This window comes from Pelodiscus sinensis, chromosome 2, assembly GCF_049634645.1.
Source record: "Pelodiscus sinensis isolate JC-2024 chromosome 2, ASM4963464v1, whole genome shotgun sequence".
NCBI lineage: Eukaryota > Metazoa > Chordata > Testudines > Trionychidae > Pelodiscus > Pelodiscus sinensis.
In genome coordinates, this window is record NC_134712.1 from 93,800,664 (window position 1) to 93,813,135 (window position 12,472).

The 12,472-nt window shown below is 40.2% G+C and overlaps 1 long non-coding RNA gene across 2 annotated transcripts in view; it reads left to right on the forward strand.

Moving 5' to 3' along the window:
- The window catches only part of LOC142826747 (uncharacterized), an 84,211-nt gene extending 72,710 nt beyond the window's left edge, over positions 1 to 11,501 (forward strand). For both annotated transcript variants that reach the window (XR_012900977.1, XR_012900979.1), the window contains exons 2-3: positions 10,325 to 10,525; positions 11,364 to 11,501. This is a non-coding gene — a long non-coding RNA (uncharacterized LOC142826747). The remainder of the gene's footprint in view (positions 1 to 10,324; positions 10,526 to 11,363) is intronic.
- Positions 11,502 to 12,472: the final 971 nt, after the last annotated feature.

Genomic DNA, 12,472 nt, shown 5'->3' on the forward strand with positions numbered 1-12,472 from the left:
ATAATAATCTTTCCAACTGCTGGCCCTGCAAATTTGTCCTAAGCTTAGAAAATTAAGCAGTGCTTTCTGCTTGTTGGATAATTTCCAATAGAAAAAGATCCTGCAATCAGAATCTAGCTGATTATTTTGTTGATTAATGTAGCTTTCTCTTCCTGTATGCATTTTCTCTACTCACTGGGAAAAAAATCTTTTGAACAGTAAAATGAAACAAAGGTTGTATACTGAGTAACAATACGTCTGTTACATAGTTATATTTGAAATGCCATTATGATCCAAAAAACATTTTCTAGCCTCAGTCACGATGACAGTGATGAAATAGCTGGTCAGCACAGTGCTTATTCATATTCTAGTTCTGTGAAATGAAAAACTAACTAAACTGTAAAAGTGGTGAAATCTGCCACTTTTTCTGTGGTAAATAGGTGGCCATGCATAATATACAGTAGAATTTTACTGAAATAGGTTGAATCCCACTGTTATGAATGTTGTCCCCCTCACCCTCCCAAAAAAATAAAGTTAGAAGCAAAACTACTTTTTGTACATATCAGCCCTTTAGTTCATGAAAGGAACAGTAAAAGAAGGGTGGCTTTGTGGCTGAAGATTGAGACTAAGAACCGGTAAATATAAGCATTGGTCCCAACTTTACTATTGACTTACTGTGCAACCCTGGGTAAATCACTCTCTATGGCTTGCCAGGAAAGGCAGCAGCATCCACGCAGTGTTGTGTAGCTATCTGTGGCTGTGAAAAGCTTGTGGGAGGGAAGGCAACCTTTTTCCATCTCCTCCCCCCTGCTGGAACCATTTCCTGCTACTTTTTATTGCACAGACATGGTCTCCAGTAGCAGAGAGGAAGCGGGGCATTACGCTACTAAAAATCACAGTGTAGATGTGGAAGGTACTGTTTGGGCATGTAGTGTTCAGTCTATGGTTCTACTTGCCTCAGTAGTGCCTCATGGTTTAAACTGCGATTTATACCCTTGCTATTGGGGTGTGAAGTTTCTGTGCTCTGTAGGCTGCTGTAAATATAGACTTCCTCTTAGAACCTTACTTTCCCCACCATGATGTTATTAGCCACACTTCTCTGGTACCCAGGGGTGACTGTGAAACTAACTTTATTAATGTTTGTACATCAAAGCTCCCTACCTCTTGTATCTTTGCATAGACTTTGGCCTAATTCTGCCCCCTTGGCCCAAGGAAATCGGTCTCTGCTCCTTAAGAGCATCCATGAACTGTGTGAAAAGGAGAGGCTGAAGGTGGAGAAAGGGGCATGTTGCCCCCGTTCCTAGGAAGAAACATGTTGCTAGTCCAGTATTCACAGTATTCACACCCAGAAGCAAGTCTCTCTAAAGAGGGACAGGTCTATATCATCCCTTGACTGACCTGGGTTCTGTTCTCAGCTCTGCCACTGGCCTGCTGGATGACCTTGGGCAATCCACTTCACCAGTGCTTTAACAACTGCAGATAGGCACTCTAGCTACTTTTAAATGATACCTCACTTCCATCTCATGTTCCCCTTACTCTTCCTCACTGCTTAAATTAAAGCAAAGGCCATTTAACATTGATGGTTCCCCTCCCATAAATTGAGCACTGCATTTCACCTCTCTGTGCCTCAGTTTCCACATCTGTAAAATGGGGAGGACAATGACACTGACTCCCTTGTAAAGCTCTTTGGATATGTCTACTCTGCCACCCTAGTTCAAACTAGGATGGCTAATGTAGGCATTCGAACTTGCAAATGAAGCCCGGGATTTAAATATCCCAGACTTCATTTGCATGTTTCTGGGTGCTGCCATTTTTAAATGCCTGTAGTTTGAACCACCTGCCCGTGGCTACATGCGGCACGGACTAGGTAGTTCGAATTAAAGCTCCTAATTCAAACTACCATTAAACCTCCTTGCAGGAGCTTTAATTTGGAATAACTAGTCCGTGCCGCGTGTAGCCATGGGCAGGTAGTTCAAACTACAGGCATTTAAAAACTACAGAATAGTGATAGAAATGTAGCCGTGTTAGTCTTGGGTAGCTGAAGCAAAATGCAGGACAATGTAGCACTTTAAAGACTAACAAGATGGTTTATTAGATGATGAGCTTTCGTGGGCCAGACCCACTTCCTCAGATCAAATAGTGGAAGAAAGTAGTCACAACCATATATACCAAAGGATACAATTTAAAAAATGAACAAATATGAAAAGGACAAATCACATTGCAGAACAGGAGGGGGATGTGGGGGGGGTGGGGGGGGAGAAGGAAGGTAAGTGTCTGTGAATTGATGATATTAGAGGTAGGGAGAGTGGGATGTTTGTGAGTTAATGGTATTAGAGGTGATAATTGGGGAAACTATCTTGGTAATGGGTGAGATAGTTCAAGTGTTTGTTGAGTCCTTTTTGGAAAGTGTCGAATTTTAACATGAATGACAGTTCAGAGGATTCCCTTTCAAGTGCAGATGTAAAAGGTCTTTGTAGCAGAATGCAGGTGGTTAAGTCATTGAGAGAGTGTCCTTTCTGGTTAAAATGGCAAGAAACTGTTTTCTCTTTGTGATCTTGTCTGATATCTGTTTTGTGGGCATTAATCCTTTGGCGAAGTGTCTGAGATGTTTGTCCAATATACATAGCAGACGGACACTTTCGGCACATGATAGCATAGATTATATTTCTGGATGCGCAGGAATATGTGTTCTTGATCTTATAACTCACATGGTTAGGTCCAATAATGGTATCAGCAGAATAAATATGTGGACAAAGCTGGCAGCGGGGTTTGTTGCAAGAGAAGGTACCAGGGTTGGTATTAGTGTGGTATGTCCTGTGGTGGTTGGTAAGAATCATCTTGAGGTTAGGTGGTTGTCTATAGGAGACTATGGGTCTGTCTCCCAGAGCCTCTTTGAGTATGGTATCCTGTTCCAGTATAGGCTGTAGTTTATTGATAATGTGTTGGACAGGTTTAAGTTGGGGGTTGTAGGTGATGACAAGTGGTGTTCTATTGTTGGTTTTCTTGGGTCTGTCTGGAAGTAGATGGTTTCTAGGTATTCGTCTGGCTCTTTCAATTTGCTTTTTTATTTCTCTGGGTGGGTAGTTGAGGTTTATAAATGCTTGGTAGAGATCCTGAAGCTTCTGGTCTCTGTCAGTGGGATTAGAGCATATGCGGTTGTATCGAAGGGCTTGGCTATAGACGATGGATCGTGTGGTATGTTCTGGATGGGAGCTGGAAGCATGTAGGTAACTGTATGAGTCGGTGGGTTTTCTGTAGAGAGTGGTGTCTAATTTTCCATTGTTGATTTGTACTGTGGTGTCCAGGAAGTGGATCTCTCGTGTAGAATGGTCCAGGCTGAGGTTGATGGTGGGGTGTAGGTTGTTGAAAAGCCCTTCGATACAACCGCATCTGCTCTAATCCCACTGACAGAGACCAGAAGCTTCAGGATCTCTACCAAGCATTTATAAACCTCAACTACCCACCCAGAGAAATAAAAAAGCAAATTGGAAGAGCCAGACGAATACCTAGAAACCATCTACTTCCAGACAGACCCAAGAAAACCAACAATAGAACACCACTTGTCATCACCTACAACCCCCAACTTAAACCTGTCCAACACATTATCAATAAACTACAGCCTATACTGGAACAGGATACCATACTCAAAGAGGCTCTGGGAGACAGACCCATAGTCTCCTATAGACAACCACCTAACCTCAAGATGATTCTTACCAACCACCACAGGACATACCACACTAATACCAACCCTGGTACCTTCCCTTGCAACAAACCCCGCTGCCAGCTTTGTCCACATATTTATTCTGCTGATACCATTATTGGACCTAACCAAGTGAGTTATAAGATCAAGAACACGTATTCCTGCGCATCCAGAAATATAATCTATGCTATCATGTGCCGAAAGTGTCCGTCTGCTATGTACATTGGACAAACATCTCAGACACTTCGCCAAAGGATTAATGCCCACAAAACAGATATCAGACAAGATCACAAAGAGAAAACAGTTTCTTGCCATTTTAACCAGAAAGGACACTCTCTCAATGACTTAACCACCTGCATTCTGCTACAAAGACCTTTTACATCTGCACTTGAAAGGGAATCCTCTGAACTGTCATTCATGTTAAAATTCGACACTTTCCAAAAAGGACTCAACAAACACTTGAACTATCTCACCCATTACCAAGATAGTTTCCCCAATTATCACCTCTAATACCATTAACTCACAAACATCCCACTCTCCCTACCTCTAATATCATCAATTCCCAGACACTTACCTTCCTTCTCCCCCCTCCCCACATCCCCCTCCTGTTCTGCAATGTGATTTGTCCTTTTCATATTTGTTCATTTTTTAAATTGTATCCTTTGGTATATATGGTTGTGACTACTTTCTTCCACTATTTGATCTGAGAAAGTGGGTCTGGCCCACGAAAGCTCATCATCTAATAAACCATCTTGTTAGTCTTTAAAGTGCTACATTGTCCTGCATTTTGCTTTAAAAACTACAGGCATTTAAAAATCCCGGGCTTCATTTGCACGTTCAAATGCCTATATTAGCCACCCTAGTTCGAACTAAGGTGTCAGTGTATACATACCCTCTGAGATCTAGTGAAGAAAAATGTTCTATAGTATCTGGTATGTATACATTTTTATCATTTATTAAATTCATTAAAATCCATATAGCTTAATAAAAGAATCAGGAGGAGGACAGAGCAGCAGGCTAAATTAATATGACTTTTAAACTGCAGAGCATTTAAGCAATGCTAAATTAATGTTATGAAAGCTAATGAGTATTATTATTATAGACAATGTATTCCCACACTGGTGTATCTTTAATTTGACACCTCACAGCTTCCTCAGGATAAATCACTCAGACAAGCCATAATTACAAGCATGTGATAACTGAGGGTATGTCTACACTACCCCGCTAGTTCGAACTAGCGGAGTAATGTATGCATACCGCACTTGCTAATGAAGCCCGGGATTTGAATTTCCCGGGCTTCATTAGCATAAGCGGGGAGCCGCCATTTTTAAATCCCCGCTGCTTCGAACCCCGAGCAGCGCAGCTACACGGGGCTCGAACTAGGTAGTTCGGACTAGGGTGCCTATTCCGAACTACCGGTACACCTCAGTTCACGAGGAGTAACGGTAGTTCGGAATAGGAATCTAGTCCGAACTACCGAGTTCGAGCCCCGTGTAGCCGCACTGCACGCGGTTCGAAGCAGCGGGGATTTAAAAATGGCGGCTCCCCGCTTATGCTAATGAAGCCCGGGAAATTCAAATCCCGGGCTTCATTAGCAAGTGCGGTATGCATACATTACCTCGCTAGTTCGAACTAGCGGGGTAGTGTAGACATACCCTGAGGCAGTCAAGTCAGGTGTTGAGGCTAGATCTGCATGCACATCAGGAATCTCTTCTCTTTAAGAACAACTAGCATAGTGAGATCTTTGTTAGCAAATGGCTTATCAGAGGGTGCCATTATTAAGCTAGGGACAACACATTTTTATCAGCAGTTTAATTAACTCAAAGCTGACGTGTGGGAGTATAGACCTATGAAGAAATTTGACAAAGATTGTTTATAAAAAAAGTCTACCTTCACCCCAAATATTTGAAAAATGGAGAAGAGAAAGATGATGACAGAGACTGACAGAAATGAAGCTGTAACTATTATGGCCCTTTCTCTCTCCACCACCTTATGTTCTTCCATGATGAATAACCTTGAGTACTATTTAAATTTGGGTTTTCCCTGGTGCTTATAATAGTATTAACTGAGTATGTCATAGATGTTAATGAATTTAGCTCCTCTATATCTCTGTAGGGAGGAGAATATTATCCTCATTTTACAGGAAGCACAAGAGTCAGGAACAAAACTGAGATATCATGAACTGTTGTCCACGGGCAAGAATATCCTCCCTCTTGTAGTATGAAGTTTGGTTGGCTTGAGTTTACTGTAGAATATGGAGACAGTGTATGAGTATTTGAGGATGACACAACTAAGATTTTTATGAAGGTCTAGAAGCATAATGAATCAAATGAATGAAGATTCAGATGAACAGCCATAGTCACTTCATTTTTGCATTCCCCTGTTTGAAACAACTTTTATTTATAGTCCTTTCGGGTATACCTAATACAAAACTTAAAAACAATTGTCCAGTTCTTGAGTTTTTCTCTGCTGAATTGGCTGCACTGTTAAATGGGTATGTGGCCCACTGATTTTTTTTAACTGAACCATTTTCCAAGAACAGTTTTCCTGAAGTGACTGACAATGGGTAATATCATGTGGGGTTTGTCAGCATTGAAGGGTTACTTCAGACTGTTAGGAAGGGTATAGTCCAAACCCTTTGACCAGCCTCACACTAAACCCTTTGGCCATGCTTATATGTGCTTTGAACCTCTGCATGCTTGCTAGTTGGGGGGGTATGGAGTGGAGAATGGTTTTCTTCTGAAGGTAGGAACAGATGTGATCCCTCTGCACTGAGTTTGTAACTATTGTAGAATACAGCAGGCTAGGAGTTGTGTCAGTTACAACAACAACACATTTAATAGCATTTAGCAGCGATGCATTAAAGAGCAAAGGATTTCTAATTCATTGGAAAATTCTTGTCATAATAAAGATAATAATAATGTGCATGAATTCTCCATGTCAGAAGAAATGATCCTCCCAAGCCAGGAGAAACTACCCAATTAGAGCAAGGTACTGCCCTTTTGTGCTGTCATAGCATGGCCCTGAATTTGGCAGCTAATATTTAATTAGTGACCTTGAAACCTTTCTACCACAAAATTCTAATGCTGAAAAGGAGCCAGAATGTCCAGTACGAGTTAAAATAAAAAAGGAAGTTAAGCAGAGAACAGCCTTTAGTACAGAAGCATTTGATTCCTCCTGAGAAATCTGACTACAGCCAGAGGAGAAGCTTTCAATTAAGAATATAAATAATAGCCTCTCTCAGGAGGACTATTGAAATTATCACCATTGTCAGAATATTAACATGTTTTCCATTTAGTTCTTTTATAAACTCTACATCTGAGTTGCTGCTTTGTATCCTGCCTTACTAATGAACCTATCCATTTTTTTTGTTAAGAATAGACATTGTGCAACAATAGGCATAAAACTTTCCCAGGATTTATCATCATCTTTGGATATGTTAAATCAGGGATGTCAGAAACCTGTCCCACTTAATTTATTTTAGGTGGCTGGTGTGACATATTCACATTGTATAGAACCTAAGATTTCCATTTTTAAAAGTACATTTCTAGCTTCCTTGTTTGCAGAGGAAAACCTTCCAAGTGTGAGCCAAGTATAAGTGATGCAATGTGGACTCCCTGAGTCTGCAGGTAACTTAAAATAATGATTCAAAGGTATGAACTCTCCTGCCCTTTATCAGTCACTTGAGAGGTGCAGCATAGAATCTGATCTCTGAATAAATTAACACTAAAATAGTACAGGTTGAACCTCTCCACAGGTGTTCCAGGAGCCTTGCGAGTGCCAGGAGCTTGGCTGGGCAGGCTACAGGGAGGCTGGCAGCTGAAAGCCCTGGTGTGGGAGTCCAGCGAGGCTGACAGCAGAGGGCCAGCATGCCAGTGGGCTCCAACAGAGCTAGCATGGCAGTGAGAGCCAGCGGCCCTGAGCCTAGTGCAGTGGGTGCAACAGTGGGCTCCCGCAAGGACTAGTACAGCAGCAGTCTTCAGTGGGGAAGCGGGACTAGTGGCAGGATGGGAGCTGGCAGGGAGGCCAATGACCAGGTTAGGAGATGAACTGGGTTGGGGGGGGGGGGGCAGAATTGATCTCCCCTGGTCTCACAAACTCCCTCCTTCAGGTCTTGTTAGAGCCCCGGCTCTGAGAGTGCTGGACCAGGGAGGTCCAAAATATAGTATGAAAATGGGATAAGAGCTTTATCTTGCACTACAGATCCTTCAGATATCATGATTTCTCTGCATATTTCTGACCTAGCCTGCTAAGCTTTGTTCTTGTGCTTTTTTTTGCAGTCTATCGAAGAAGCACAATTCCTATCTATTGCACATAGATTTAACTTTCCGTAGTCTTTAGCATCCCAAAAGTGAAGACTGATTGATATTGCCTAGGGAACTTAATGAGACTATAAGGGATATTGTTCCTGACCAAGGGGCAGATCTTGCTTTCACAGTGGCAACTGAAAATGTTATCTCAGTTAACTGTATCTTGGATTCACTGCTGGCTTATACCTTGTGCACTAATTTATTCTAGTGCAAAGTGTTTGTCAAATGCTATTGTTCTGATCTGGTAGTATTTTGTACCAGCTTTGTACTGTTGTAAATTACTAGGTAAGGAAGAGAGTGAGGACAAATCAGCTCTCTAGTGCTGATGTGTAACAGGCTCATTTCTGAATGCGAGATCGATGCTGTCAGACAAAAAAAGAAGAATCAAACTGACTCATTTCACGAAAAAAGCTTTCAGATGTTGTTTTACAGTTTCTTTTTTAGCCTATTCCTTGTTTGTTGCAGCTCCCAAATAAAAGAAAAAAAATAAATCATTACTAAATACTTTAATATTCTTTACTTGCTTGTATGTTTTAGTCTTAAATTTCTGAACTTGAAGCTGTTTTCTTGGCCTCAAGCAAGATTCTCTAAGAGGGCTGCTTATCAGATCACCGTCACTGTCCACTGGGCCCCAAGCTTTCATTTTGTAAGTCAAGTCTAACTTACTGTAACAATTCTCAGAAAGAAATTGAGAATTTATACTTAACACAAGGAAAAGGAGACATAATAAATACCTGTTGTGAAAGTTAGGAATATTGGGGAAAGTGTTTTAATATCATTCATCACTGCAATCAGCTTTGATTGGTTAAATGGATGTGCCTCTTTAAATCAAGGAAAGGAGTCATTTGTGTTTGTTGCTGCTTTTTAAAGTTCCGTCAAGGCAGGGACTCAATTGCAATATCACATCATTAGCTGTGCTTTTGGCCAAGGTGTTCTATAATTTACAAGATGTCAAAAACATGGGTTATCCTAAAAGGAACTAAATAAAGGAAACCCAGCTGCATCCTTCCCAGTTCTCAGCTGTAGGTTTATAGGGTTAATAAGACAAAATATATTCAGTTGTTTGGCCTTGGTTTCTAAGGCGACTGAAGTGAAACAATAATCCCTCATTTTGATGAAGCTAACTAGATTGTCCAAGTCTGTTTTAGGAAATGGCACAAAGTCAGGGAAACAATTGAGATTAAAACAGGAGGTGAATTGGACATAAATGCTAATGACGGCAAAACTATTAGTGCCACTTGGCTGTCCTCCCTGGTGGTTATTGATTAGTAGTGATGAGTGAATATCCTGTTAAAATCAGTTCTCTTTGTGGACTACATTTGAGACAGCTATTTTAGCACCTGGAGGGAGCTGTGGTGGTGGTTTGAGGAAGCTGTAAAAATGGCAGCTATTTATCTTTGGCATCTCTCATCTAATAAACTACAATATAGGACTAGTTTTAAAAACTTTGATCTGCTAGTGAGAATATTTATCTTGTATTTCTTCACTGAGAGGTGGCATTTATTATGGCAGATGCTGAAGGAAGACAGAACATTTCTCCTCTGCAGCTATGGATTACCGCTTACATTTTGGGCTACGTTAATTTATTTTATCATCTAATCCCTGTTTTAAATGGGTCTCCATTATAAAATCATTGCAAACTTTGACAATATTGGCTGTCCCTGCTGAATGTCTTTCTAGGAATGGAGCATGAGGGCTCTTGCAATATAGGTATGAAGGTTACTGAAAGAACAGTAAGGAGAGACCATGCAATGCTGGCAACTCTGCCTGACCATATTAACCTGAACCACTGTAACATTTATACTATGTATATGGCACACGCACACACTGTCAGTTAAAAATAATTATACATGTGATAACAGAGAAACCAGGGATTAGGGCTCCTAGGTATCAGGTGTTTTTTGAAGAAAATTTGTTTTCCATGCAGGTGTGGGGTTTTTTTTTTTAACCTTTCAATGCATATTAGACAGAATGCAGCACTCAGCAAGATTCTTTCGGTACCATATAAATGCAGTTGTAATATTAAAGGCCATGGCCTACCCTCACCCAACAGGACCAGCCTCTGCACAGTGATCAAGGGCTAACCCCTTTCACTCTTCAAATGATCACAGAAGGCAGAGGGAGACATTAATGATTTGTACATGAGAGAGGAATGAGATACTCCTTCAAATCAGGCTGAATGCCAGGTTGGCTACCTACCGTACTCTACCCTCTCCACCTGCTGATTCCTTGCATTCTCTCCTAATAACATGGGCAATAATGTCACTCTCTGGTTGGACTGTGGAGTTGCAGTGATTGCCTTTCACATCACCATTCATATTGCCTTTCTCTCTAGAGTTTTATAGGTGGTTCTGGATGATTCCTTCATTACCCCGCCTCCCTTGAGTGACACCATGGATTCTCTGAACACACTACCAAATGACTAGACCCTTGTTTGCATGATGCAGCCTTCAACCACATCAGAATACCCTATGGGTCCATGGCGCTATCTCTAATAGACTTCTGATATGTCCAGCTGAGGAACTGGAATATTGAGGTATGGGACAGAGCTTATCTTGCTGACCTTCTCCGCAACATATTTATTCTTTGGGTGGATGTAGAGATGGTAACTTAGAAGCTTCCTAAAACATGAAAGGACCTACTACTTCAGCATCTCCTTTTTGTGTCAAGTTCATCTGAAGACTCCTCTTCTTAACCTTCCCCAGCAGTCTCATGAATGCATGTTACATTTTGGCCCTTTCTGCTCTATATCTGCCCACTACCAAAGGAACAACTGAAATGAAATCTAACTGAAATATGATCTGTGAAAGTAAAACATATTTATGCACTCCATTTAAACTTACAAGGTGAAATCCTGGCCTGACTGCTGTGAATAGGAATTTTGCCATCAACTTCAATGGAGCCAGGATGTCACTCAGAATGAAAAACTTGTAGTCTGAACAAATGCAAATTCTTATATGGGATGTAGTTAGAAATCTATCAGTACTCTGGGTAACATTAGATCATATTCTGACACCCTAATTCATTCTCAATAGTACTATACTTCATGGAAACACCCACTAAAATCAGATCCCTGTCCAACTGAAGATAACTAATTTTTGACCTAGTAAATCTGACATATACTCTTTTTGTATCTTGCTCTCAATATTTTCATTTTACCCTTCAGTACTACTCTAAAAATAACTGTATAATAATTATATCAATTATAATTATATCAATAATTAAATCCTATTCAACAAACTGATTGTTATTTTCATATATCAGTAACTTAGATTATACTAGTTCAGAAGTGTTCCATTTTCTTCCATCTTCAAGTGTAGCACAGTGCCTTGATGTTTTTAAATGACATTGTTTTCAATTTGCATATTTTGCAGGCCATTCCAGAAAGCGAGACATATGACTGACATCTCCACATCTAAAGCAGTATTGTTTGAAGCATTGCTTGTATTTGTGTCCACCTGCAAATGTATGCTTTTATTTACCTTCCATCATTTCTGTTTGCTATGCTGACATTAAAGCTTTGTGAACTGCCACTGCATTATTCAGGAGATAATGATTTTGCAACTTTCTATAGCTGATTTTGACTAACTCAGCAGTCTTTATCAAGGGTTAAATTATTTCCTGCTAGTAGATTGTCTTTGATTCTCGAATTATTTTTATTTTCAATTATTTGAATCAATCATTTTGTCAGCTTGACTCTCTAAACTGCTCATATGGTAGAGATGAATTCATGTAAAGTAGCTATAAACTCAACTGTCAATCCTCCGGGGTTTTGTGCTAACCTTCAGAAATATTCTAACCCTGACCCTATTTATGATAGTTGAAAATGCTTGTTACCCACAAGAATTGATTTACCACAGCTTTTAGAGTTAGAAGGAGAATGTGGTATGAAAGGTAAGTTGTAACATGTCCTTTGTTAGGTCCCAAGTAATACAGCAAAAAAGATTTTCTTTCCTCTTGCAGAAAAGTTATCTTTGCTGATGTCTTGCAGGCAATGCATGATAGGTGTCTGTCCCAGTGCAATGGAATTTCTGGTAATCCAGGAAATGGCATGAGAACTGAAGATGCTAATAGAATTTTTTCCTTAAAGAAAAAATCATGTCCAAAACATTGTAGTTTGACTGAAGTAGGCAAGAGTCTATAAGATAAAACAATTCTTTATTTAAACTTCTTCCAGTGTAACCATTTTTTTATAGCTGATTAGCTGATGTTTCACACAAAACATTACTTATTTGTTGGAAAATGCTGATTTGTCAAAAACAAAACTTTTTGAAGAAAGATATAATTTTAAAAAATCATTTGTCAGGAAGGTGGACAAAACTAGGTGGAAATTCCAGAGGCGGGTATAAATGTACAGGCATAAGAAAAGAGTACCAATCAAGGGTAAGGTAGAGATAATGAGGTTGATTCAGTCAGGAAAGATGAGGCCCACTTCTAGCAGCTGATGCAGAGGCGTGAACACCAAGAGAGGAGAAACTGCTTT